Source organism: Heptranchias perlo, chromosome 20 (assembly GCF_035084215.1).
Source record: "Heptranchias perlo isolate sHepPer1 chromosome 20, sHepPer1.hap1, whole genome shotgun sequence".
Taxonomy (NCBI): Eukaryota; Metazoa; Chordata; class Chondrichthyes; order Hexanchiformes; family Hexanchidae; genus Heptranchias; species Heptranchias perlo.
In genome coordinates, this window is record NC_090344.1 from 10,746,354 (window position 1) to 10,773,623 (window position 27,270).

At 45.0% G+C, this 27,270-nt stretch overlaps 3 non-coding genes across 3 annotated transcripts; all 3 read left to right on the plus strand.

The window, feature by feature from the left end:
* Positions 1-11,022: 11,022 nt before the first annotated feature.
* trnag-gcc (transfer RNA glycine (anticodon GCC)) lies at positions 11,023-11,093 on the plus strand. The gene has a single exon. It is a non-coding gene; the product is annotated as a tRNA-Gly (tRNA).
* Positions 11,094-14,039: 2,946 nt separating this feature from the next.
* trnag-gcc (transfer RNA glycine (anticodon GCC)) lies at positions 14,040-14,110 on the plus strand. The gene has a single exon. It is a non-coding gene; the product is annotated as a tRNA-Gly (tRNA).
* A 12,803-nt stretch (positions 14,111-26,913) lies between these two features.
* Positions 26,914-26,986, plus strand: trnav-cac (transfer RNA valine (anticodon CAC)). Its single transcript has one exon. It is a non-coding gene; the product is annotated as a tRNA-Val (tRNA).
* Positions 26,987-27,270: the final 284 nt, after the last annotated feature.

Consider the following 27,270-nt stretch of genomic DNA (forward strand, 5'->3'; position numbering starts at 1 on the left):
TCCTGTGTTGCTCATTTTAGTGAAAAGTCACCAATTGGCTTCTGACATCTTTTCAGTGTTGCTGTTGGTGGAACTGAATTCTTTCCAGACCATGTTTGAGCTCCAGTGGACTGAATGCCGAAGATTCATCGGCGCAACACACAGAAAGCAAATAAAATGTCTCAAGATGATGAGGAGGTTGAAACTGAATTTGCATTTTTCCCAATTCAGGCGGATATTGGATGGCGGGATAGAAAGCCAAGTTTGCCGATGACGCCAAGATAGGCAGCATTGTTTGCAGTGCAGATGAAAGCATAAAATTACAGAGATGCATTAATACAATGAATGACTGGGTAAAATTGTGTCAAATCGATATCTGTTTAGTCAAGTGTGAGGTCATCCACTTTGGACCTAGAAGGATAAATCAGAGTATTTTCGAAATGGTGAAAAGCTCGAAAAAGTGAAGGTCCAAAAAGACTTCGGGGTCCATGTACATACATCATTAAAATGTCATGGACAGGTAAAAAAAATAATAAAAGGTTAATGGAATGTTGGTCTTTATATCTAGACGACTAGAATACAAGGGGATTGGCATTATGATACAGTTATACAAAGCTCTGGTTAGACCACACCTGAAGTATTGTATTCAGTTCTGGGCAACGCACCTTCGGAAGGATATATTGGCTGTGGAGTGAGTGCAGCGTCGATTTACTAGAATGTTACCTGGACACCCAGGGTTAAATTAGGCGGAAAGTTTACACAAACTGGGGTTTACCTCGAATTTAGTCGATTAAGGGCTGATTTGATCGAACTTTTCAAAATATTAAGGGGAACTGATGGAGTCGATCGAGAAAAACTATTTCCGCCGGTTGGGATGTCTAAGACTTGGGGACATAGCCTAAACATTAGGGTCAGGACTTTCAGGAGTGAAGTTGGGAAACACCTCTCCAAAGCAAAGGGAGGTAGAAGTTTGGAACTCTCTTCCGCAAACGGCAGTTGATGCGAGCTCAATTGTTAATTTTAAACCTGAGATTGATCGATTTTTGTTAACTGAAGTTATTAAGCAATACGGGGCTAAGGCGATTATCTGGAGTTCGGTCACATATCAGCCATGATCTGTTTGAATTGCGGAACAGGCTCGAGGGGTGAAATGGCATACTTATATTCCTCAGCTCCTCATTGGTGAGAATGATTCTGCATTGGCCGGAAATCGAACCAAATTCTCCCGCATAAGAGGTGAGAATTCGACCCCTGCACAACCAATGCGCGCGTTCTTAATAGCGGCAAGTGTCCATTTGGAATCCGATCTGAACGAACATGCCGTTTACAGCTGCGGTGGCCGAGTGTTTAAAGCGTTGGACTCAAAATTCAATTGAGGTTTTCCTGCGCAGGTTTGAATTCTGCTCGCAGAGCTTCTGTTTCAAGATCACTTCAGTGCTGAAATAGATTAATTGACCGCATTTATCTCTCTCCCAGAATGAGAGATTCCACAGCGTGGCCGGTGCTTTTAATTAGTGTCGGATCTTCTCTTGCAAGATTTCAAGACCCGAGAAGGAATCTCTCCCAATCTGTAACTTAAATTCTGCTAGTTTGCAAAACCTGACATTTTTACTCTTTATTTTCTTTGTCTGCATCTCTCTCTCTCTCCCTGTCTCTGTCTCTTGTCTCTCTGTTTTGTCCCGATGGACTTCTCAGGCTTCCTTGAACGGCGACAGCTGATCTCACCAGCAACAATAGCAGAGAATGTGAAAGGAAAAAAAAGACTGAGACAGTAGGAAAAGGAAAGGTGCAACCCAGCTGATAAATTGGTCGCTGATGTATCCACATTCATGGATCTTCGCTCTCATAGTGAATGAAAGCAGCAATTTGAGTAAAGTGTACTTATGGTGGAGTGTAAACTATGACGATGCCGAGACAGACGACAATGTCGTTTCAGAGTAATTCATTCTGTAAAGTGTTACTTGATAATACAAGTCGTACATTCAAAACAAATTTGATATTTTTGATGTGATATAATTAGTGCAGAACTTGACATTGTACAAGAAAGCGGGATTCTATCGACAGAGCCTTCTGAAAGGATGGCGGATCGGCTGCGTGGCAGCGAAATTTTACAGTGGTTGCACGGCTCTGTTGCCAGTTGGTCTTTGGGTCTGATTCTCGCTCAGGGAGTTTCATTGGTTCAAATCCAGGATAAGCCCCGTTGTGTCCCCATTTTTAGTCAAAAATCACCAATTGGCTTCTCACATCTTTTCAGCGGTGCAGAAGGCAGGTTTGACTTATCTCCAGCAGAACATGTTTGAGCACCAGAGGACAGAATGCAAAGGGTTTGTCCACGCAACACACGGAGACGAAATGAAGATAATCTTTCAAGAAGTTGGACAGATTGAAGCCGTCACATGAATTTATCCCAATTCAGGCGATCTCATGGGTGCAGAATACAAAAGGTAAAGGATGCTGCATTGTCCTGGAAACAAACTCATGGTTTACCGCCGGCAGGCAAGGGTTTCACACTGAGCCACCAATGCACACCACGGCTGCAGACTGCACGTGTAACGTTGGATACATGTCTGGAACATGCAGACTGGCAGAGTTCCGGTTTGTCCACCTCAAAAATTTCAAGAATTGCCTTCAAGCTGCACCTTAAAATCTGCTCAATCACAGAATTTGGAGATTTATACTATTTTTCTTTGCATGCATCTCGATATCTCTGTCTGCGTTTCTTCCCTCTCTGCCATTCCCCCTGATGGACTTATCCAGCTTCTTTGAACGGCCAGACGGGTTTCTGGAACGCCCAGGTTTCCAGACTGTAGAATCTTCAGTCCATTTATTGTATTTCGACAGGATGATCTTTGCTATTTTTCCGTCTCCGTTTTCAGAAAATATAAGCCCAGATGGGATTTCATCTCCTCGGGTCCCGTCACCTTCGGGTAATGGGAATGAACCCAATCTATCATTCGGTCTTAATATCTGTATTCTCATTGCTTAAGAATAAAATTACGGGGTTACAGTTATTTTGAGGACACATTTTAGAAATTAACACATAAGCGACAGGTCTGAATTTTGGATCATCCAGCAGAGACACATGAGAGAACAAAAACAGGATATAGACAAAGGTGCTGGAGGCAGAAAGAAAAAGCACGAAATAAGAGGAATGAAAAGAGAGTGACTTAGTGGAGCGCGAAGAGATACAGGAGCATAGTGGTTATGTTAAGTGGCTAATAAGCCAGAGACCTGGACTCAGAATCCGGGGTCACGAGTTCATAATCCCGCCATGACAGCTGGAGAAATTCAATTCATGAAAAATAAAAGTTGGAATTAAAATACCAGTATCAGTAATGGTGGCCATGAAACAACCGGATTGTTGTAAAAACCCATCTGGTTTACTCATGCCCTTCAGGGAAGGAATCCTGCCTTCCTTACCCAGTCTGGCCTCTATGTGACTCCAGACCCACAGCGACCAATGTGGTTCATTCCTAATTGCCCTCTAAAATGGCCCGGCAAACCACTCAGTTGTAAAATCTCGATTAACAAAAAAGTCTTAATAAAACCGGACGGGCCACCAGGCACCGCACACGACAAAGGCTCAAACCAAGCCCAGTCGAGTCTGCAAAGTCCTCCTCACGAACATCTGGGGACTTGTGCCAAAATTGGGAGAGCTGTCCCACAGACTTGTCAAGCAACAGCCTGACATAGCCATACTCACAGAATCATACCTTTCAGCCAAAATCCGCAGACTCTTCCATCACCATCTCTGGGTATGTCCTGTCCCACTGGCAGGACAGACGGACCAGACAGTGGCGGTACAGTGATATGCAGTCAGGATGGGAGTGCTCAACATTGACTGTGGACCTCATGGCATCAGGTCAAACATGGGCAAGTGAAACCACCTACTGACAAGCCCTCAGCAGCTGATATCAGTCCTCCTCCATGTTGAACACCACTTGGAGGAAGCACTGAGGGTAGCTGGAAGACTTCAATGCTCATCACCAAAGGTGGCTCGGTAGCACCACTACTCGCCGAGGCCTGAAGGGCATTGCTGCAAGATTGGGCCGACTGTAGATGGTGAATGAATCAACACGAGGGAAAAACCAACTTGACCTCGTCCTCACCAATCGACGTTTCGCAAATGCATCTGTCCATGACAGTATTGGTAGGAGTGACCACTGCACAGTCCTCGTGGAGACGAAGTCCTGTCTTCGCACTGAGGATACCATCCAACGTGTTGTGTGGCACTACCACCGTGCTAAATGGGATAGATTCAGAACAGATCCAGCAGCTCAAAACTGGGCATTCCATGAGGTGCTGTGTGGCCATCCTGCAGCAGCATAATTGTATTCCAGCACAATCTGTAACTTCTTCGCCCGGCATATTCCTCACTCTGCCAACAAGCCAGGGAATCAATCCGGGTGCAATGAGGAGTGTGGAAGAGCATGCCAGAAGCAGCACCAGGCGTACCTAATAATGAGGTGACAACCTGGTGAAGCTACAACTCAGGGCTAAACATGCTGTAGATTAGAGCAAAGCGAATCCACAACCAACGGATCAGATCAAAGCTCTGCAGTCCTGCCACAGCCAATCGTGAATGGTGGTGGAAAATTAAACAACTAACGGGAGGAGGAGGCTCTGTGAACTCTGTAGACATCCCCATCCTTAAGTGATGGACGAGTCCAGCACGTGAGTGCAAAAGACAAGGCTGTAAGCGTTTGCAGCCAGAAGTGCCAAGTGGATGAATCCATCACGGCCTCCTCCCAATATTCATCGCAGCCAGTCATCAACCAATTCGATTCACTCCACGTGATATCAAGAAACGGCTAAATGCACTGGATACATCAAAGGCTATGGGCCCCGACAACATTCCGGCGGTAGTACTGAGGTCTTGTGCTCCAGAACTAGCTGCGCCTCGAGCCAAGCTGTTTCAGTACAGCGACAACACTGGCACCTACCCGACAATGTGGAAAATTGCCCAGGTATGTCCTGTCAACAAAAAGCAGGACAAATCCAATCTGGCCAATTACTGCCCCATCAGTCGACTCTCAATCATCAGCAAAGTGATGGAAGGTGTCTTTGACAGTGCTATCAATCGGCACTTACTCACCAATAACCTGTTCAACGATGCTCAGTTTGATTCCGCCAGGACCACTCGGACCCAGACCTCATTACAGTCTTGGTCCAAACATGGACAAAAGAGCTGAATTCCAGAGGTGAGGTGAGAGTGACTGCCCTTGACATCAAGGCAGCATTTGACCGAGTGTGACACGAAGAAGCCCTAGTAAAATTGAAGTCAATGGGAATCAGGGGAAAACTCTCCAGTGGCTAACACAAAGGAAGATGGTAGTGGTTGTTGGAGGCCAATCATCTCAGCCCCAGGTCATTGCTGCAGGAGTTCCTCATGGCAGTGTCCTCGGCCCAACCATCTTCAGCTGCTTCATCAATGACCTTCCCGCCATCATAAGGTCAGAAATGGGGATGTTCGCTGATGATTGCACAGTGTTCAGTTCCATTCGCAACCCCTCAAATAACGAAGCAGTCCGAGCCCGCATGCAGCAAGACCTGGACAACATCCAGGCTTGGGATGACAAGTGGCAAGTAACATTCGCGCCAGACAAGTGCCTGGCAATGACCATCTCCAACAAGAGAGAGTCCAGCCACCTCCCCTTGACGTTCAACGGCATTGCCATCGCCGAATCCCCCACCATTAACATCCTGGCGGTCACTATTGACCAGAAAATTTACTGGACCAGCCATGTTAATGCTGTGGCGACGAGATGCTGGGTATTCTGCGGAGAGTGACTCACCTCCTGACTCCCCAAAGCCTTTCCGCCGTCTACAAGGCTAAGGTCTGGAGTATAATGGAATACTCTCCCCTTGCCTGGATGAGTGCAGCTCCAACAACACTCAAGAAGCTCGACACCATCCAGGACAAAGCAGCCCCCTTGAATGGCACCCTAGCCACCACCCTAAACATTCACTCCCTTCACCACCTGCGCACAGTGGCTGCAGTGTGTACCATCCACGGGATACACTGCAGCAACTCGCCAAGGCTTCTTCGACAGCACCTCCTAAACCGACGACCTCTACCACCTAGAAGGACAAGAGCAGCAGGCACATGGGAACAAAACCACCTGCACGTTCCCCTCCAAGTCACACACCATCCCGACTTGGAAATATATCGCCGTTCCTTTATCGTCGCTTGGTCAAAATCCTGGAATTCCATTCCTAACAGCACTTTGGGAGAACCTTCACCGCACGGACTGCAGCGGTTCAAGAAGTCGGCTCACCACCACATTCTCAAGGGCAATTAGGGATGGGCAATAAATGCCGGCCTCGCCAGCGACGCCCACATCTAGTGAACGAAGAAAACATTAATGTGAAGACATTGGCTGCAGCAGCGGGGTTGCACTTTTTATTTTCCCACTGTCTCAATCTTTCTTTATTAACTGGACAAATCAAATTGGGCAGGGCAGCCTTGAGGAAGAGTTTATTGAGTGTATTAGGGATGGATTTCTTGAGCAGTATGTAACTGATCCAACAAGGGGCCAAGCAACCTTGGACCTGGTCCTGTGTGATAAGCCAGGATTAATTATTAATGTCCTAGTTAAGGATCGCCTTGGAATGCGTGACCATAACATGGTGACATTCCATATCGAATTAGAGGGTGAGAAGATTGGTTCTCAAACAAGCGTACTGAGCTTGAATAAAGGAGACTATGATGGTATGAGAGCGGAATTGATTAAAGTGGACTGGGAAAATAGATTAAAGGGTCAGATGGTACATGAGCAATGGTGTTCATTCTAGGAGTTATTTTACAACTTTCAAAAAAAAAATATTCCACTGAGGAAAAAAGGGTGTCAAAGAAATGACAGCCATCCGTGGCTAAGTAAAGAAATTAAGGACAGTATCCGACTAAAAACAAGGACATATAAGGGAGCCAAACTTAGTGGGAGGATAGAAGATTGGGAAGACTTCAAAAGACAGCAAAAAGTAACTAAAGGATTGATTATGAAAGGGAAGATAGATTATGAAAATAAATTAGCAAAAAATATAAAAGCAGATAGCAAGAGTTTCTATAGTTATATAAAAAGAAAAAAGGGTGGCAAAGGTAAACGTCGGTCCCTTTCGAGGATGAGAACGGGAAATTAATGGTCGGAAACATGGAAACGGCAAAAATGCTGAACAAATATTTTGTTTCAATCTTTACGGTAGAGGACACTAAGAATATCCCAACACTGGACAAACAGGGGGCTCGAGGGGGGGAGGAGCTAAATACGATTAAAATCACGAAGGAATTGGTACTCAGTAAAATAATGGGACTGAAGGCGGATAAATCCCCTGGACATGAAGGCTTACATCCGAGGGTCTTGAGGGAAGTGACAGTTGGGATTGTGGATGCTTTGGTAATAATTTTCCAAAATTCTCTGGACTCGGCAAAGGTCCCGGCAGATTGGAAAACTGCAAATGCAACACCCTTATTTAAAAAGGGTAGTCGGCAGAAGGCTGGAAATTATAGACCAGTTAGCCTAACATCTGTGGTGGGTAAAATTTTGGAATCTATTATTAAGGAGACAGTAGCGGAACATTTGGATAAACATAATTTAATAGGACAAAGTCAGCATGGCTTTACGACGGGGAAGTCATGTCTGACAAATTTGCTTGAGTTCTTTGAGGACATAACGTGCAGGGTGGATAAAGGGGAACCAGTGGACGTAGTGTATTTGGACTTCCAGAAGGCATTCTACAAGGTGCCACATAAAAGATTATTGCTTAAGATAAAGAATCACTGGATTGGGGGTAATATTCTGGCATGGGTGGAGGATTGGTTATCCAAAAGGAAGCAGAGAGTTGGGATAAACAGTTCATTCTCGGACTGGCAACCAGGAGCCAGTAGTGTTCCGCAGGGGTCGGTGCTGGGTCCCCAACTCTTTACAATCTATATTAACGATTTGGAGGAGGGGACCAAGTGCAACATATCAAAGTTTGCAGATGATACAAAGATGGGAGGGAAAGTGGAGAGGGAGGAAGACATAAAAAACCGACAGGGGGATATAGACAGGCTGGGTGAGCGGGCGGAGATTTGGCAGATGCAATACAATATTGGAAAATGTGAGGTTATGCACTTTGGCAGGAAAAATCAGAGAGCAAGTTATTATCTTAAAGGCGAGAAACTGGAAAGTACTGCAGTACAAAGGGATCTGGGGGTCCTCGTGCAAGAAAATCAAAAAGTTAGTATGCAGGTGCAGCAGGTGATCAAGAAGGCCAACGGAATGTTGGCTTTTATTGCTCTGGGGATAGAATATAAAAACAGGGAGGTATTGCTGCAGTTATATAAGGTATTGATGAGACCGCACCTCGAATACTGCATACCGTTTTGGTCTCCATACTTAAGAAAATACATACTTGCTCTCGAGGCGGTACAAAGAAGGTTCACTCGGTTAATCCCGGGGATGAGGGGGTGGACATATGAGGAGAGGTTGAGTAGATTGGGACTCTACTCATTGGAGTTCAGAAGAATGAGAGGCGATCTTATTGAAACATATAAGATTGTGAAGGGGCTTGATCGGGTGGATGCGGTAAGGATGTTCCCAAGGATCGGTGAAACTAGAACTAGGGGGCATAATCTTTGAATAAGGGGCTGCTTTTTCAAAACTGATATGAGGAGAAACTTCTTCACTCAGAGGGTAGTAGGTCTGTGGAATTTGCTGCCCCAGGAAGCTGTGGAAGCTACATCATTAAATAAATTTAAAACGGAAATCGACAGTTTACTAGAAGTAAAGGGAATTAGGGGTTACGGGGAGCGGGCAGGAAATTGGACATGAATTTAGATTTGAGGTTAGGATCAGATCAGCCATGATCATATTGAATGGCGGAGCAGGCTCGAGGGGCCGATTGGCCGACTCCTGCTCCTATTTCTTATTGACCTTCTCTGCTGGTGTTGCAGATTCGATCAGGCATCGCCGTTTCAGGAAGCCTGAGAAGTCCATCAGGGGACAATACAAGAGACAGAGACAGGGAGAGATAAAGAAATGCATGCAAAGAAAATAAAGAGAATACATAGAATCATACAGTCATAAAATGGTAACAACACAGAAGGAGGCTATTCGGTCCATTGAGCCCGTGCCGGCTCATTGTAAGAGCGATCCAGTTCGTCCCACTCACCCGCTCCTTCACGTGTGTTGCGCCTTGGAAACTTCCGCACCCTGTCCTCTGGAGCTCAAATATTCTCTGGAAAAAAATCAATTCCCCCAACAGCAACACCGAAATGATGTCGGAAGCTAATTGCTGACTTTTCACTAAAAGCACTGAGATAGGAAAGATCGTGCGGAATTTGAAACTGAGATCTCACGTATACCATTTAACGCAAAAGCTCGAAGCGAGAATCATACCCCGAGACCCACGAACCGCTGACATTGAAATCGTACACCAGTTAAAATGTGCGCTGCCTCCCACTGCCGATCGGCCATCCTTTCAGACCTCTTCTGTCCATCCAATCTCGTTTTCTATTCTGGTGCACAGCAATATCAAGTTGTACATTAACGACTTCCAGTGACCAATATTAGTCTCCCTTTACCAAATTGGTTTCGACTGTACGACTTGAATTTTGAAGTAAGACGTTTCAGAATTAGTTGCTCTGAAACCACATTGCTTTGGAGGAGACTGAGAGATCCAGATGAACAGCGGAACGTTGGAGTGCATGTCCACAGATCCCAGAAGGTAGTAGAACAGGTAGATAATGTGGTTGTGAAGTCACAAAGGATACTCTCCTTTATTTGCGAGGCATAGAATAAAAGAGCAGGGAGGTTATGGAAGAAATGTATGAAACAATAGTTAGGCCACAGCCAGAATACTGCGTACAGTTGTGGTCACACATTACAGGATAGGTGTGATTGTACTAGAGAGGGTACAGAGGACATTTACGACAACGTTGCCAGAACTGGAGAATTTTAACGATGAGGATAGATTGGATAGGCTGGGGTTGTTTGCTTTGGAACTGATGAGGCTTTTGGGAGATTTAATTAAGGTGTATAAAATTATGACGGGCCTAGATAGAGTGGATAGCAAGAACCTATTTCCCTTAGCAGGGAGGTCAATAATCAGGGTACATAGATCTAAGATAATTGGTCGAAGGATTAGAGTGGAGCGGAAGATTTAATTCCCAGCCAGAGGGCGGTGGGTGTCGGGAATTCACTGCCTGAATGGGTGGGAGAGGAGGAAACCCTCATCGCATTGAAAAATAAAAACTTCAACATGCACGTGAAGATCCGTAACCTACAAGATTAGTGACCAAACGCTGGAAAGTGAGATGAGGCTCGGTACCGATTTTTCGGTAAGCACAGGCAAGATGTGCAGAATGGCTTCCTTCAGTGGCCTAACTTTCTATGATTCGATGATATGATTGCCGTCTGTCTCGGCATCGCGATAATATACACTCTACCATAAGTATACTTTAATCAAATTGGTGCTTTGTTTCGCTGTGAGAGCGAAGAGACATAAGTGTGTAGACATTGGCTGCTGCAACTCGGTTGCACCTTTACTTTTCCTACCGTCTCAGTCCTCTTCTCCAGCCTTCTCTGCTGGTGTTGCAGGTTAGATCAGCCTTCGCCGTTCAAGGAAGCCTGAGAAGTCCATCAAGGGACACACAGAGATACATGAGACAGAGACAGGGAAAGATAGAGATATGCATGCAAATCAAATAAAGAGTATGAATGTCAGGTTTTGCAAACTAGAAGAATTTAAGTTACAAATTGGGAGAGATTCCTTCTCGGGTCTTGAAATCTTAGAAGAGAAGATTGGACGCCCGATTAAAAGCACCGGCCACGTTGAAGCATCTGGGACAGAGGTAAATGTGGTCAATTAATTCCATTTAATATATTTGAGCATTGAAGAGATCTTTGAAGAGGAGCGCTTCGAGCAGAATTCAAACCTAGGCAGGAAAACCACATAGGGGTTTTGAGACCACCGCTTCAACCTCTCGGCCATCCCAGCTGTAAACGGCATGTTCGTTCAAACAGGATTCCATTCAGAAACATGCAATTTCTGTATAAGTTCGCATTGGTGGTTCAGGGCTAGAATTCTCGCCTGCCACGCGGGAGACCCGGGTTCGATTCCCGGCCAATGCACGATTACTTTGCATTCTGCACCAAGGTGGAACTTCGGAACAGGGTTGTGGTTTTTGGTCCTTCCAGCCTGTTCCGCAACTCAATGAGATCATGGCTGAGTTGTGACCGAAGTCACTGTACCCGCCTTCGTCCCATAGTTCTCAATATGTTTGGTTAACAAAAATCTATAAATCACGGGTTTGAAATTAACAATTGAGCTTACATCAACTGCCGTTTGTGGAAGAGACTTCCACATTTCTACCTCCCTTTGCTTGTGGAAGTGTGTCCTAACTTCACTCCCGAAAGCCCTGACTCTAATGTGTCGGCGATGCCCCCAAGTCCGAGACACCCCAACGAGCGGAAATAGTTTCTTTGTAACTACCCCATCAGTTCCTCTTAATATCTTGATAATTTCGATCATATCAGCCTTTAATCTACTAAATTGCAAGAATACAACCATAGTTTGTGGAATCTCTCCTCGTAATTTAACGCTTAGAGTCCAGGTATCATTCCAGTAAATCTACACTGCACTCCCTCCAAGGACGGTATATCCTTCCGAAGGTGCGGTGCCCAGAACTGAACACAGCACTCCAGGTGTGGTCCAACCAGAGCTTTGTGCAGATATAGCATAATGTCTATTCCCTTGTATTCTCATCCTCTAAATATACAGGCCACCATTCCATTAGCCTTTTTGATTATTTCCTGTACCTGCCCATGACATGTTATTGATCTATGTACATGGACACCTAAGTTCCTGTGGAACTTCACAGTTTCGAATTATTCACCTTTTGTAAAGTATTCTGATCTATCATTGTGAAGTCCAAAGTGGATGACCTCACACTTGCCAAAATTGAAATCCATTTGCCACGGTTTTGGCCATTCATTTATTATATTAATGTCTCTCTGGAATGTTATGCTTTCATCTGCACTGCTCACAACGCTGCTCATTTTGGAGCCATCCACAAACATCGATATGTCGTTCTCGAACCCGTCATCTAATATTAATGAGAACGCCTGAACTGGGGGAATTCACATTCAGCATCAATCTCTTCATCATCCAGAGACATTTTATTTACTTTACATGTGTTGCGCCTTGGGAAACTCAGCACTCTGTCTTCTGGAGCTCAAACATGCTCTGCATGTAATTCAATCCGACCAACAGCAATACTGAGAAGATGTCAGAAGCCAATTGGTGTCTTTTCACTCAAAGTTGTGGAATAGCAAGGCTCATCCGGGATTTGAACGCGGAACTTCTCGGACTTTAATTAACTAAAGCTCCAAAGCGAGAATCATGCATTTGGATCAACCAGGCGCTGTTACTTGCTTTGTGCAGCCAGTGACAAGTTTCGTTGTCTTCCAAAGCCGATCGGCCATCCTTTCAGACCTCTTCTGTGCATCCAATCTCGTTTTCCATTCCGGTGTGCACTAATATCAAGCTGTACACTAACTATTTCCTGTCGCCAATATTAGTTTCCCTTTACTAAATTGGTTTCGTCTGTGCGACTTTTATTATCAAGCAAGACGTTTCAGAATTAGTTGCTCTGAAACTACATTGCTTTGGAGGATACTGAGAGGTGTCGATGAAAAGAGGGACCTTGGAGTGCATGTCCACAGATTCCTGAAGGTAAGAGGACACGTAGTTAAAGTGGTTAAAAAGGCATACAGGATATTCTCCTTTATTAGCTGACGCATAGAATGTAAGAGCATGGAGGTTATGGTAGAAATTTATAAAACAATGGTTCAGCCTCAGCAAGAAAGCAACATATAGTTGTGGTCACCACATTACAGGAAAGATGTGATTGCACTAAAGATGGTACAGAGGAGATTTACGACACTGTTGCCAGAACATGATAATTTTAGCTATGAGATTAGATTGGATAGGATGAGGTTGTTTGCTTTGGAGATGAGGAGGCTGTTGGCAGATTTTATTGAGGTGTATAAAATTATGACGGGCCGAGATTGAGTGGATAGCAAGGACCTATTTCCCTTAGCAGGGAGGTCAATAATCAGGGTACATCGATCTAAGGTAATTGGTAGAAGGATTAGAGGGGAGTGGAAGATTTTTTTCCCACCCAGTGGAGGGTGGGAGTCAGGAAATTACTGCCCGAAAGGGTGGGAGATGCAGAAACCTTCATCGCATTGAAAAAATAAAAACTTCAATATGCATGTTAAGATCCGTTACTAAAAGTATTAGGTATCAAACGCTGGATAGTGAGATAAGGCTCGGTATCGATTTTTTCGGCCGGCACAAGCACGATGTGCAGAATGGTTTCCTTCTGTGGCCTAACTTTCTCGGATTCGATGATATGATTGCCGTCTGTCTCGGCATCGTGATAACATACACTCTCCCATAAGTATACTTTAATCAAGTTGGTGCTTTGTTTCACTGTGAGAGCAGAGACATAAGTGTGTAATCATTTGCTACAGCAGCTGGGTTGCACCTTTATTTTCCTACCGTCTCAGTCCATTTTTTTACCCTCCTCTGCTGGTGTTGCAGGTTCGGTCAGCCTTCGCCGTTCAAGGAAGCCTGAGAAGTCCATCAGGGGTCACACAGAGAGACAAGAGACAGAGACAGGGAAAGATAGAGAGATGCATGCAAAGAAAATAAAGAGTATGAATGTAAGGTTTTGAAAACTAGCGGAATTTAAGTTACAGATTGGGAAATATTGCTTCTCGGTCTTGAAATCTTGGAAGAGAAGATTGGACGCCCAATTAAAAGTACCGGCCACGTTGAAGTATCTCTCATGCTGGGACAGAGGTAAATGCGGTCAATTAATTCCAATTTATGTATTTGAGCATTGAAGAGATCTTTAAACCGGAGCACTGCGAGCCGAATTCAAACCAAGGCATGAAAACTCCATTGGGGTTTTGAGACAACAGCTTGAACCACTCGTCGATCGCAGCAGGAAACGGCATGTTCGTTCAGACAGGATTCCATTTAGAAACATGCAAATTCTTCACAAGCCAGCATTGGTGGTTCAGGGGTAGAATTCTCGCCTGCCACGCGGGAGACCCGGGTTCGATTTCCGGCCAATGCATGATCGTTTTGCATTCTGCACCAAGGAGGAACTTCGGAACAGGAGTTTGGTCTTTGATCCTTCCAGCCTGTTCCGGAACTCAATGAGTTGTGACCGAACTCCCTGCACCCGCTTTCCTCCCATGTCTCGAAATACCTTTGGTTAACAAAAATCTATAAATCACGGGTTTGAAATTAACAATTGAGCTCGCATCAACTGCCGTTTGTGGAAGAGATTTCCACACTTCCACCTCCCTTTGCTTGTCGAAGTGTGTCCTTACTTCACTCCTGAAAGTCCTGACTCTAATGTGTCGGCTCTGCCCCCAAGTCCTCGACACCCCAACGAGCGGAAATAGTGTCTTTGTAACTACCCCATCAGTTCCTAATAATATCTTGATAATTTCGATCACATCAGCCTTTAATCTACTAAATTGCAGTGAATACAACCATAGTTTGTGTAATCTCTCCTCGTAATTTAACGCTTCGGGCCCAGGCATCATTCCAGTAAATCGACACTGCACTCCCTCCAAGGTAGAATATCCTTCCTCAGGTGCGGTGCCCAGAACTGAACACAGTACTCCAGGTGTGGTCCAACCAGAGCTTTTTGTAGCTGTAGAATAATGTCTATTCCCTTGTATTCTCGTCCTCTAAATATATAGGCCACCATTCCATTATCCTTTTTGATTATTTCCTGTACCTGTCCATGACATGTTATTGATCTATGTACAGGGAAAACCTAAGTTCCTAAGGAACGCCACAGTTTCCAATTTTTCACCTTTTGTAAAGTATTCTGATCTATCTTTGTGATGTCCAAAGTGGATGATCTCACACTTGCCAAAATTGAAATCCATTTGCCACGGTTTTGTCCATTCATTTATTATATTAATGTCTCTCTGGAATGTTATGCTTTCATCTACACTGCTTACATCGCTTCCCATTTTGGGTCCATCGGCAAACTTCGATATGTCGTTCTCTATCCCGTTATCCAATATCAATTAGACCGACTGACCTTGGGGAAATTCACATTCAGCATCAATCTCTTCATCATCTTGAGACATTTTATTAACTTTACATGTGTTGCCCAGGCATAGAATGTAAGAGCAGTGAGGTTGTTCTTGAAATGAATATAACACTAGTTAGGCCACAGCTGGAGTATTGCCTACAGTTGTGGTCACCACATTACAGGAAAGATGCGACTGCACGAGAAATGGTACAGATGTGATTTACGACGATGTTTAGAGGACTGGAGAATTTTAGCTATGAGAATAGATTGGATAGGCTGAGGGTGTTTTCTCTGGAACCGAGGAGGCTGAGGGGAGATTTAATTGAGGTGTACAAAATTATGACGGGCCTGGATAGAGTGGAAAGGAAGGATCTGTTTCACTTAGCAGGGAGGTCAATAAAAAGGGCGCATAGATTTAGGGTAATTGGTCGAGGATTAGAGTGGAGCAGAGGGGATTTTTTTCCACCCAGCGGGTGGTGGGGGTGTGGAACTCACTGCCTGAGAGGGTGGGAGAAGCAGAAACCCTAATCGGATTTAAAAAGCACTTCAATATGCACTTGAAGAGCCATAACCGACAAGACTACGGACCAAACGCTGGTAAGTCGGGCGATGCTGGATACCTCTTTTCCGGCCGGTGCAAACACGATCGGCGGAATGGCCTCCACTGGCGTAAATTTTTCAGATTGTCTGATTCTCTGATATGATTGCCGTCTGTCTCGGCATGGTGATAACATACACTCTACCATAAGAATACTTGAATCAAATTGGTGATTTGATTCACTGTGAGAGCGACGATACATAAATGTGTAGACATTGGCTGCAGCAGCTGGGTTGCACCTTTACTTTTCCTACCGTCTCATTCTTTCTTTAATCTTCTCTGCTGGTGTTGCAGGTTCGATCAGCCGTCGCCGCTCCATTTCACGCTCAGGCCTACCCGCACTCGGTACTGTCATGGCCTGAACACGTCTTTCGTGTTCTCACAGAAAATGCCACTTTTGCGAGCAGCTTGTCTGGACTGGACTGCACTGAGCTGGGACACTGGGAGTATTCAATTAATGAAATCAGTACTTCAAACAGAAAAAAATCTTCACTCACTCATCCTGATACATTAGGGTCTCATTAGAAGCCTTCAAAGCCCATCAGGCAACAACACAAGAGACAGAGATAGGGAGAGAAAGAGAAATGCATGGAAAGAAAATACAGGTGTTCAATAGAATCATACAATCATAAAATGGTTACAGAACAGAAGGAGGCTATTCGGCCCATCGAGCCCGTGCCGGGTCATTTCAAGAGCAATCCAGTTAGTCCCATTCCCCCGCTCCTTCCGGTCGCTCTATATTTTTATGCCTTCAAGTATTTATCGAATTCCTTTTTAAAACCCACGATTCAATCTGCTTCCACCATCCTTTCAGGCAGCGCATTCCAGATTATAACTACTCGCTGGGTAAAAAAGTGTTTCCTCATGTCGCCTTTGGTTCTTCTGCGAATCACCGTCAATCTGTGTCCTCTGGTTCTCGATCCTTCCGCCAATGGGAACAGGTTCTCTTTATTTACTTTATCTGAACCCTTCATGACTTTGAACACTTCTATCAAATCTCCTCTTCACGTTCTCTGCTCGAAGGAGAACAACCCCATCACGGGGTAAATGCGATCAATCAGCTTCAATTCATTAATTTGAGCATTAAACAGCTCTTTAAACGTTACTGTGACGTTATGGTAGCGTGGCCTCGCGGTCTAAAGTGTTCCATCAAATTTCTATGGAGGCGTGGGTTTGAATCCCACTGATGCTCGAATTTCTGGCAATGTTTATTTTGATCTGTTCACAGAAAACCCGATTGTCGTGCGATGGAGCAGAGGATGTGAAAGAAGCTGAAAGTGAAATGCAGATATTATTTTCATCAAGGGGACAGGACACGTTTCCACAGGTAAGCGTCTCTCACCTTAAGATTCTTTCCAGCAGAGTGGGACAGTTGATCAGAGTGACCGGGCTCCAGCGGCGCAATCAGTCAGTGCGTCGTCCTTATATGACTGTACAGGGTCGGGAAATGGCGAGGTTGTTAGTTGAGTCTCACCGAGATAAACGAATCTTTTTCCTTTTGAACATTTCGAACGGAGCAAAAGGAATAATTGAGGTGTTCCAAAATGCATCAATTATTTGTCTCGCCACGTGGTTCCTCTTGTTGCAATAGCAGATGTGATATTTAGTGTTATCAGTTTACAGGAGGTAGACTGCGGAATTGGAGCCACGCACTGTGATTTTGATCCATCTGTAAATTATGGGATTTAGCTTGAGCTTTAAACCAGCGCGTTAGACCGCCCAGCCACGATAATTTCCATCTTGCGATCTTCAGGAGCTACTTCTACAGCATAGAATTACTGCAAGCAAGAATTCTACCCCTGAAGCACCAATGCTTGCACGGCAGCCGGATGCATTTGTCCAGTTGGAAACCTGTCTGATGGAACATGCAGTCTGATAGAACCGGAAGTCCAGCAGATTGACTTTTGCGGTGAGCAGATGATGAGCCTCCTTCTTGAGAGTGTTTCGCCAATCCAGCTCATAGTGGATTAAGCATTATAAATTCGGGTGGGACTGGAGCCACTTGTATAAGAGGAAGTGTAGGGGATTGTTTCCCTTCCTTGAAGGGCATTAATGATCCTGTTGAGGTTTTGATGCAAAATTTCACTTCCCAGCGCCGAAATCACCGAACCCTGAGCTAAAATTCAACGATGGTGAGATTTGGACACACAACTTTTGCAGTGATTAGAAGAAGTCCCACGTGCTATCCATGGCGCCACAAATCGGCTATCGATTAGGTTATTTCACGTTACCCATATGCTGCTTTGGAACTTTTGCTGCGGTGCAGTAAGTGGTTCAAAAGCTCAGTGGAGATTCAAAGCAGCTCCTGAGAAAGCGACACAGCGACGGTTTGTGCAATGCATAGTCCTCTCTCTCTCTCCCATTTGCTCACTCTCGCTTTCCATCTTGTGCTCTCACTCTCCCCGTTTATCTCATGAGCGCTGGAATACCAAGGGGTGGAAGTTATGTTAAAGCTGCACAGAGCTCTGGCAAGACCCCATCTGGAGGACAGCATTCAATTCTGGGCACCCCACCTCAGGAAGGATGTATGAACCTGGATATTCGAGGGGCTGAATGGCCTACTCATGTTCCTATGTTCCAATAAATGAAAGAATAATTCAAGTATGGAGACCCGAATGTATCAGGATGAGTGAGTGAAGAATGTTTTCTGTTTGAAGTGCTGATTTCATGAATTGAATGCTACCAGTGTCCCAGCTCAGTGCAGTCCAGTCCAGACGAGCTGCTCGCAAAAGTGGCATTTTCTGTGAGAACACGAAAGACGTGTTCAGGCCATGAAAATACCGAGTGCGGATAGGCCTGCGCGTGAAATGGAAAATTGAGGTGAAATACTCCCACAAGCAGCGGGTGTCTCTGTTTCCATTTCCACAATGCACGCACGCACGGGCCGAATCGATGCAGCTCCTGGGAAATCAGCGAGGCGACGCAGGGCTGCCGTGGATCATTTGAAGCAACTGGCACACACCAGATTCGGCCCGTTTCACGTGGAATCTCCTGTTTCTGAATCTTCTTTCCTTCCTGCTTCCTCTGCACCTCCAGCTGCCAGTTGAATTAGATGCTTGATGCAAACACAGCGAATACATGAAACCCATCTTGACCTGGTCAGCAGGGAGAGGGAAAGGATGGTGCTGGCCATTGAGAAGGGATGGATTTTGCACATACCGGGAAAAATAGACGCAAATGTCTCATCTCCCTGCTTCTTTGCTTTGCGGAATATCTTAGCATTCAGAGATGATCTCACTGCCCCCCAGGCCCATGATCCCCACTCGCACTCTCCTTCCAATCACAAAGACTTTGCTTAGGTTTGAAATCGTATATGTTTTCACACTGGGATTTAATTTGCAGAAAGCGATGCTGTGATAACCCGGGGCTATTGAGGAGATGCAGTGCAAGATGATACATAAAAGGCTAATGATAATAATGACTGTTCTCACACTGTGAGCTACAGTTAAAGGCTGACAACATTTAAAGTCTCATGCAGCAGGTCTGGGCCCAAATCTTTCACGTGGCATCTCCTTCTGCTTCTGTCACTCCGTTTCCTCCACGGAGAGTTCATTTGGAATTCCTGTGCGGCTGCATTGCTCATTTTCCAGAACTGCTTCGAGCGCAATTCGCTCCAGTCCATCAATTGCAGATAATAGTTTGATTAAGGGGACAAGAAACCTTTTCACAGGCAAGGGCTGTTCATCCTATTGTTTTTTCTGCCAGATTAGGGCAGATGATCAAAGTAACCGGATTGGGTGAACTGTCCGTACAGGTGCCTGGTGGGCTCGTGGTTATGATTCGGCGCTTACACTGATATAATTAATTACATGAAACCAAATAAACTCTACGAACAGAGGAATATTTCTGTAAACACCATTAACCAACCTATAACATTTTGTTGCAGACTGAAAGAAACCCTAACATGTTTACCGAATGACAGTCACTAGTTTAATAATGATTTGTTTTGTATTTGAAACGCTTTTCCGACTGTATTTTAGGAGACTGTTTGGAAATGTTCAATGTGTATGAGACCAGGAGTTTGGTGCAGCCGTTGTTAAATTGAACAGGAACAGCCAATTGTCGACCTATCAACACAGGAGAAGAAACTCGCCCCTGGAGGTACATCTGGAACAAGTTCCAATATAATGAAAAAATTCTGCCCGGGATCGAATCGGGGGCTTTTTGCGTGTGAGGCAAACGTGATAATCGCGATAATACAGAAACCGCAACACCGTAAGTATTTTAAAAAATGCTCAGTGTTTATCACACCAGTAACCTGGTGCAACCGCTGATCAATTTCACAGGACCGGTGCTTTGTATCAAACAGAAGTTAGCAGCAAAAAGTGTTATTAATGGTAATAGTGGGACTGAGAAATGCTTAAACAACCGGCACTCTGTAAAACAGAACTCCAATTATCGGTTTAAATAAAATCCTGAACTGACAGAGCGGAGGGCGATTAAAGATTGAATTATATCGCAATTCACTGAATCCAAACAACGTTTAAAGAAGTGAATCTCTCAGGAGTAGGATTCCTGCGCTTTTGGTGAGGAAGTGTGGTTGGCTGCTGCTTTCGTCCCCTGCACTCCCAGAAGCGCGGTGGTGGTCAGTACCGATCGCCATCCATATGGATTTCGGATCCACAAGTTTCCTGTGGAGCTGGTGGCAGAACTGCAGCATCTGACTTCAGATCTGAAGACTAAGTGTTTGAATGACGTTGGGTCGCAGCATTTTCACTGCGGCTCAGGGCTCTGCGACTGATTTTATGTCGGGACAGTGTTTGAGGGATTGGCTGTTCAGCGTTTGCGCAGTAAAGCAAAATTACATTTCATACATCAATGTTTTTTTTCAGTTACTTTCTGTTTAGACCCTTTCCAGCTTTATATAGAAACAGATATCAGTATTTAAGGGATGTGCTGAGCAATGTTTGTGGAATCAGTGTAATTAAATTTGATACCTCAATGTTGTTTTTCTGTAACTTTCTATTTACACCTTCTCCAGTTTTACATAGAAACAGGTATCAATGTTTGGAGGGTGTGGTGTGCAAAGTTTGTGTAATCAGCATAATTCAGTGTCATACAATGAATGGCTTTTTCTGTTACTTTCTATTTAGACCCTCTCCAGTTTTATATAGAAACAGGTCTCAATTTTTAAGGGCTGTGGTGTGCAATGTTTATGGAATCAGCGTGATTAAATTTGCTTATTTAGTCTATTCCGTCTCCAGCCCAAACTCTTGTCGTTAGATTTGTAACTTCACCGAGTTCAAACTGGGATAAATCCACCGTCCAGCCACTCGGCAATCATAAATTTTAATTGAACTTTACTCTGGCCCAGAGTCACCCGCTGTAATCCAGTCTTTCTCGGGCACATTAACATCATAACCACTGGTTTAAAAGAGAAAACTGCCGTCCGTTTCACTGGAAGTGCAAGAGACAACTTTGTAGACACCGGCTCGTTGGACCTTCTCATTTCAACTCATCTCATTTTCAGCAAACCAGAACGTTACTGAAATAGAGGGTGGTGAATAACAGCTCGAAAAATCAATGTTGTCTATTTTTGGGTGACTGATTCTTCCAACATACAGACATACAGACATTTCGGGGCAAGGGGAGTTTGAAGTTCAGAAATAACACAGCACAGATTTTCACTCGTGCAAGCTGCACACCCTTTATTTTGGAAAAGTAAACTGATGGTAAGACCGCTGTTACATTGATCACTACAAGCTGAAGCTTTCGCTCGGTGAATTAATGGTTCAGTGCGCAAGACGTCGTGTTTCTATAGCGCAATTGGTTCCTGTTAATTAATAATGGTTGGTGGTTCAATTCCACTCACAGAGGGTGACTGTTACCTTAACATTCATTGTCTCGCATTGCCGGGTTTCTAAAGTGCTGCTGTCAGCTGAGCACGGCTGATATTCCAACATTTCGTCTGCGGTCGGAGAGCAGGCACACGAACAATAAATAAAAAACCGAGATTGGCTTCAAGGTCATCAGAATTCTTCGTGACAGACCAGATCCGAAGAGAATGCTCACGGTTTGCCAGAGAGCTGTCTCGCTGTGACGTGGATATTTCTGCAGTGAGCGAGAGGCAAACTGTTTCCCATTTTTCCGTGATGAATGTCACTCCCCTGACTTTGGAAAAGTAAAATGGTATTCACATTCCGACAGGTTTCAGTTGATTTGTGAGGGATCATTAAAGGATCCTGCAGCGCTGCCTCCGTTAACAACAGCAGTTCTGAGCCGCATCTCAGAAGCAGCAACAATCCCATCAGTTTTTCGCTGTTCCCCAGCTCCCGGAGTGAGTGAGACCGTGACAACAGCGTCATTCAGGCCGCCTGTCCGGCCCTGCCCTCTCCAATCACCGGCTGCCGATGGAAAGCAGCGAATGCAGTCTCAGACCGAGCATTATTGCCCTTCCCTGGGAAACTGGATACCACGGCCCGACCAAACGTCCCCATACACCGAGCACAGGCAGAGGAAACTCCGGGGAGTTTATATACTGATCACTCGGCCTTCCAGCAGGATTTAGCGAGAATCAGAGAGAGTGAAACTGCCATTGGGCCTCACTGAGAAAATCGGGGTCAGTAAATTAGAGATTCTGGAGTCAGGATGGGCCAGCGGTTGAGGTCGCTGTATTCAGATCGCAGTTTCCCTGGTGTTGTGGTTTTGAATCCTCAATCTTCACAATCAGTCCTTTGCTTGTCCGAAATTCTTTCTTGTGCCTTAGGCTGGAGGTGTTTTTTTTTTTCTGCACAGTTGATTTGCTACTTCCAGAAAACCAACCCGACATCCGTCCCCGGCAGGTTTGTTTTTATTGGTTGTAAGAATGTGTAGTGTTTGGGGTCAGCAGAACACGGCCCGTGGAATCAATCCACTGTGACATTGACCAGTTGTTCCAATTCCTTTGCCACGAGACTCATCTGGCGAAATGGAAATCCAGATGTGGCTCATTGCAATTGCGATTATTAAATAAAAATGAGTCATGGACACGGCCTTTAGGCCTATGGTCTCAATACTCATATTCGCATGTGGACTTTAAACTTTTTGTGTGTTGTTGATAAAATGGTGAAAAGCAGAGAGCGAATGTTTTTGATCGTTGTGAGTCCTTTACTTCCTCGGTTACTGAATGGTGGGAGATGTTTGTTATGAAACAGACACATATGAAGTACACCTCACTGTATATTGTGCGCGTGCAAGATGTTTTCTGTTAAAATTCGTTCATGTGACTGAGACAATGCCACCATAGCCACACCTGCGGCTAGTCAGCAATTTCTCTTGGACAACACTGACATAGAGCATGGCCGAGTGCACTGAGTCCGGACATTGATGCTTCAGGACTGTCAGGGTGGGATTCGATTTTCGTCTCGAACAAAATTTCCATAGCAACGGAAAGAATGGCGGCTGCTGTTGCATAAACATCACAGTCAAACAAACACACACTCTTTGTATCTCCTCACTTGAGTTTGTACAAGAGTGGGGGGCACTAGTTAATGTACTTTAACTGAGGCGGCACCAGTTGGGGTTGTATGATAGAGTGGAGCAGCCGTTGCCCTTCTGTATTACTAAAGTGGGAATCCAGACTACTTGTATCACAAGCACGGAACATTTTTAACCAAGTCCTAAAATACCGCCTGTAAAATGAGAACGGGTGACAATTCAACACAGGGAAAACACAGCAAACTCATTTCAGTTTAGACTGTCACTTGTTAACCAAGGTGGAAAGCCAACAAAGTGGAGCATTGTTCAGGGATGTCCTGTTCATAATAGGCTGGAAAAAGCCAATCCGGCAAATTATTACCCCATCAGTCTGCACTCAATCATCAGCAAAGTGATGGAAGGTGTCGTCGACAGTGCTATCAAGCAGCACTTACTCACCAATAACCTGCTCACCGATGCTCAGTTTGGGTTTCGCCAGGACCACTCGGCGACAGACCTCATTGCAGCCTTGGTCCAAACCTGGACAAAAGAGCTAAATTCCGGAGGTGAGGTGAGAGTAACTGCCCTTGACATCAAGGCAGCCTTTGACCGATGTGTCTTCAAGGAGCCCTAGGAAATTTGAAGTCAACGGGAATCAGGTGGAAAACTCTCCAGTGGCTGGAATCTTACCTGGCGCCAAGTAAGATGGTAGTGGTTGTTGGAGGCAAATCATCTCCGCCCCAGGACATCACTGCAGGAGTTCCTCAGGGCGGTGTCCGACGCCCAACCATCGTCAGCTGCTTTATCAATAGTCTTTCCTCCATCATAAGGTCAGAAATGGGGATGTTCGCTGATGATTGCACAGTGTACATTTCCATTCGCAATCCCTCTACTAATGAAGCAGTACGTGCCCGCGTGCAGCAAAACCTGGACAACAATCAGCCTTGGGCTGATGAGTGGCAAGTAACATTCAAGTGCCAGGCAATGACCAACTCTAACAAGAGAAAACCTAACCAACTCCCCTTGACATTCAACGGCATTACCATCGCCGAATTCCCCGCCATCAACAGCCTGGGGGTCACCATTGACCAGAAACTTAACTGGACCAGCTACATAAATACTGTGGCGACAAGAGCAGGTCAGAGGCCGGGTATTGTGCGGCGAGTGACTCATCTCCTGACTCCCCAAAGTCTTTCTACTATCGACAATGTACAAGTCAGGAGTGTGACGGAATACCCTTCACTTGCCTGGATGTGTGCAGCTCCAGCTTCAATCAAGAAGCTCGACATCATCCAGGACAAAGCAGCCCGCTTGATTGGCACCCCATCCACCACCCTAAACATTCACCCCCTTCACCACCAGCGCACCGTGGCTGCAGTGTGTACCATCTACAGGATGCACTGCAGCAATTCGCCAGCACCACCCAAATCCGCGAACTCTATCACCTAGAAAGTCAAGGGCATATGGCACATAGGAACAACACCACCTGCATGTTCCCCTCCAAGTCACACACCATCCTGCCTAGGAAATATATCGCCGTACCTTCATTGTCGCTGGGTCAAAATCCTGGAACTCCCTTCCTAACAGCACTGTGGGAGAACCTTCACCACACGGACTTTAGCGGTTCAAGGAGCTGGATCACCACCACCTTCTCAAGCACAATTAGGGATGGCCAATAAATGCTGGCCTTGCCAGCGACGCTCAAATCTCATAGAATCGTAGAATGTTTACAGCACGGAAGGAGGCCATTCGGCTCCACGCAATCGTAATCCAGCTAGTCTCACTCTCCCGCCCTTTCCCTGTAGCCCTGCATTTTTTTCCTTTCAAGCAATTATCCAGTTGCCTTTGAATCTGCCTTCACCACCCCCTCGGGCAGTGCATTCCAGATCCTAACCATTCGCTATTTAAAAACGTTTTTCCTCATGTCACCTTTGGTTCTTTTGCCAATCACCTGAAATCTATGTCCTCTGGTTCTCGACCCTTCTACCATTGGGAAGAGTTTCTCTCTATCTATTCTGTCTAGACCCATCATGATTTTGAATTCCTCTATCAAATATCCCCGCAACCTTCTCTGTTCCAACGAGAACAACCCCAGCTTCTCCAGTCTGTCCAAGTAACTAAATTCCCTCATCCCTGCAATCATTCTAGTAAATCTCTCCTGCACCCTCTGTAAGGCCTTCACATCTTTCCTGAACTGCGGTGCACAGAACCGGACACAATACCATAGTTGTGGCCGAAATAGTGTTTTATAAAGGTTCATCATGACTTCCATACTTTTTTACTGGATGCCTCTATTTATGAAGTCCAGGATCCCGTATACCTTTTCAACCGCATTCTCAACCTGCTCTGAAGCCTTCAACGATTTGTGCACATAAACCACCAGATCTCTCTGGGCCTATACCCATTTTGGAGTTGCGCCCTTTAGTTTATATTGCCTCTCCTGGTTCTTCCTACCGAAATGTATCATGTCGCATTTTTTGTGTTAAATTTCATCTGCCACTTGTCCGCCCATGCCACAGGCCAATATATAACCTCTTGAAGTCTGTCACCATCCTTCACACTGTTCACTACCCTTCCAAGTTTTGTGTCATCTGCAAATTTTGAAATTGTGCCCTGTACAAGCAAGTCCAAGTCATTAATATAAATCAAGAAAAGCAGTGGTCCCAGCATTGACACCTGGGGAACACCATTGTACCCCTCCCTCCAGTCCAAAAAACAACCAATCACCACGACTCTCTGCTTCCTGTCCCTTAGCCAATTCTGCATCCATGTTTCTACTGCCCCCTTTAATCCATGGACCTCAATCTTACTGATAAGCCTACCGTGCGGCACTTTATCAAACACCTTTTGAAAGTCCATATGCACCACATCAACTGCGTTGCCTTCATCTACCCTCTCTGTTAACTCAACAAAAAACTCTATCATGTTAGTTAAACACGATTTGCCTTCAACAAACCCATGCCGGCTTTCCCTAATCAATCCACAGTCGTCCAAGCGTCTGTTAATTCTGTCCCGGATTATCGTTTCTAAAAGTTTCCCCACCATTGAGGTTAAACTGACTGGCATATAGATGCTGGCTTTATCCTTACATCTTTTTTGAACAAGAATGTAACGTTTGCAATTCTCCAGTCCTCTAGCACCACCCCCGTATCTGTGGATGTTTGTAAGATTATGGTCAGTACCTCCTGCTATTTCCACCCTTCCTTCCCTCAGCAGCCGACGATGCATCCCATCCGGACCGGGTGACTTATCTACTTTAAGTACAGCTAGCCTTCCGAGTACCTCTTCTTTATCAATGTTTAGCCCATTCAGGATCTCAACTGTATTTACCTTTACCGAGACTCTGGCAGCATCTTCTTCCTTGGTAAAGACGTATACAATGTATTCATATAATATCTCTGCCATCCTCTCTGCCTCCATGAATAGCTCTCCTTTATTGTCCCTTATCAGAGTACGGCTCCTACTGCCCGTTTAATGTTTACATGCCAGTTTATGTTGGCCGCCAGTTTATTCTCACACTCTCTCTTTGCCCCTCATTTCCTTTTTCACTTCCCCTCTGAACTTTCCATATTCAGCCTGGTGAATGAATGAATGAAAAACATGTTGGGTTTCCGTCAGTCTGAAACAGAAAGTTATTGGTTGATCAATGGCGATTTGAACAACTATTCGTCTTTTTACTGAGTTTAATGAGTTTTGCGAAATTAATACAACAAACTATTTTGTAAAACTTAATCCCCTGAATGGGACCCGGCCCCGTCTCCCAGCACTGAGAACATTTGGAGACGGCAACTATCTTCCGAGCATTTCGTATAACCGTTTGCACAGCAGAGTTTCCGTAGTGTAGTGGTTATCACGTTCGCCTCACACGCGAAAGGTCACCGGTTCGAAACCGGGCGGAAACATTTTCAAAACGTCATCCACTAAAAATCAATAAATATGAAAACACGCAAGATTTCACTCTGCAGAAATATGAATAAAATACAGAACCGGTATATTTTCCTTTCTCTGTCCAGTTCTGCACACACTCAAACATTACACAGATACCGAAAATATATCTCCCTCACTTCAGTTTCCTGCCCTGCCTGTGCAGAAATCTCCTCTCAAAGCTGCTCATTGCGACTGGTTTTTGTTGATTTGTGAGAGATTTTTAAAGGACCCTGAAGAGCTGCCTCGGTTCATAACTATA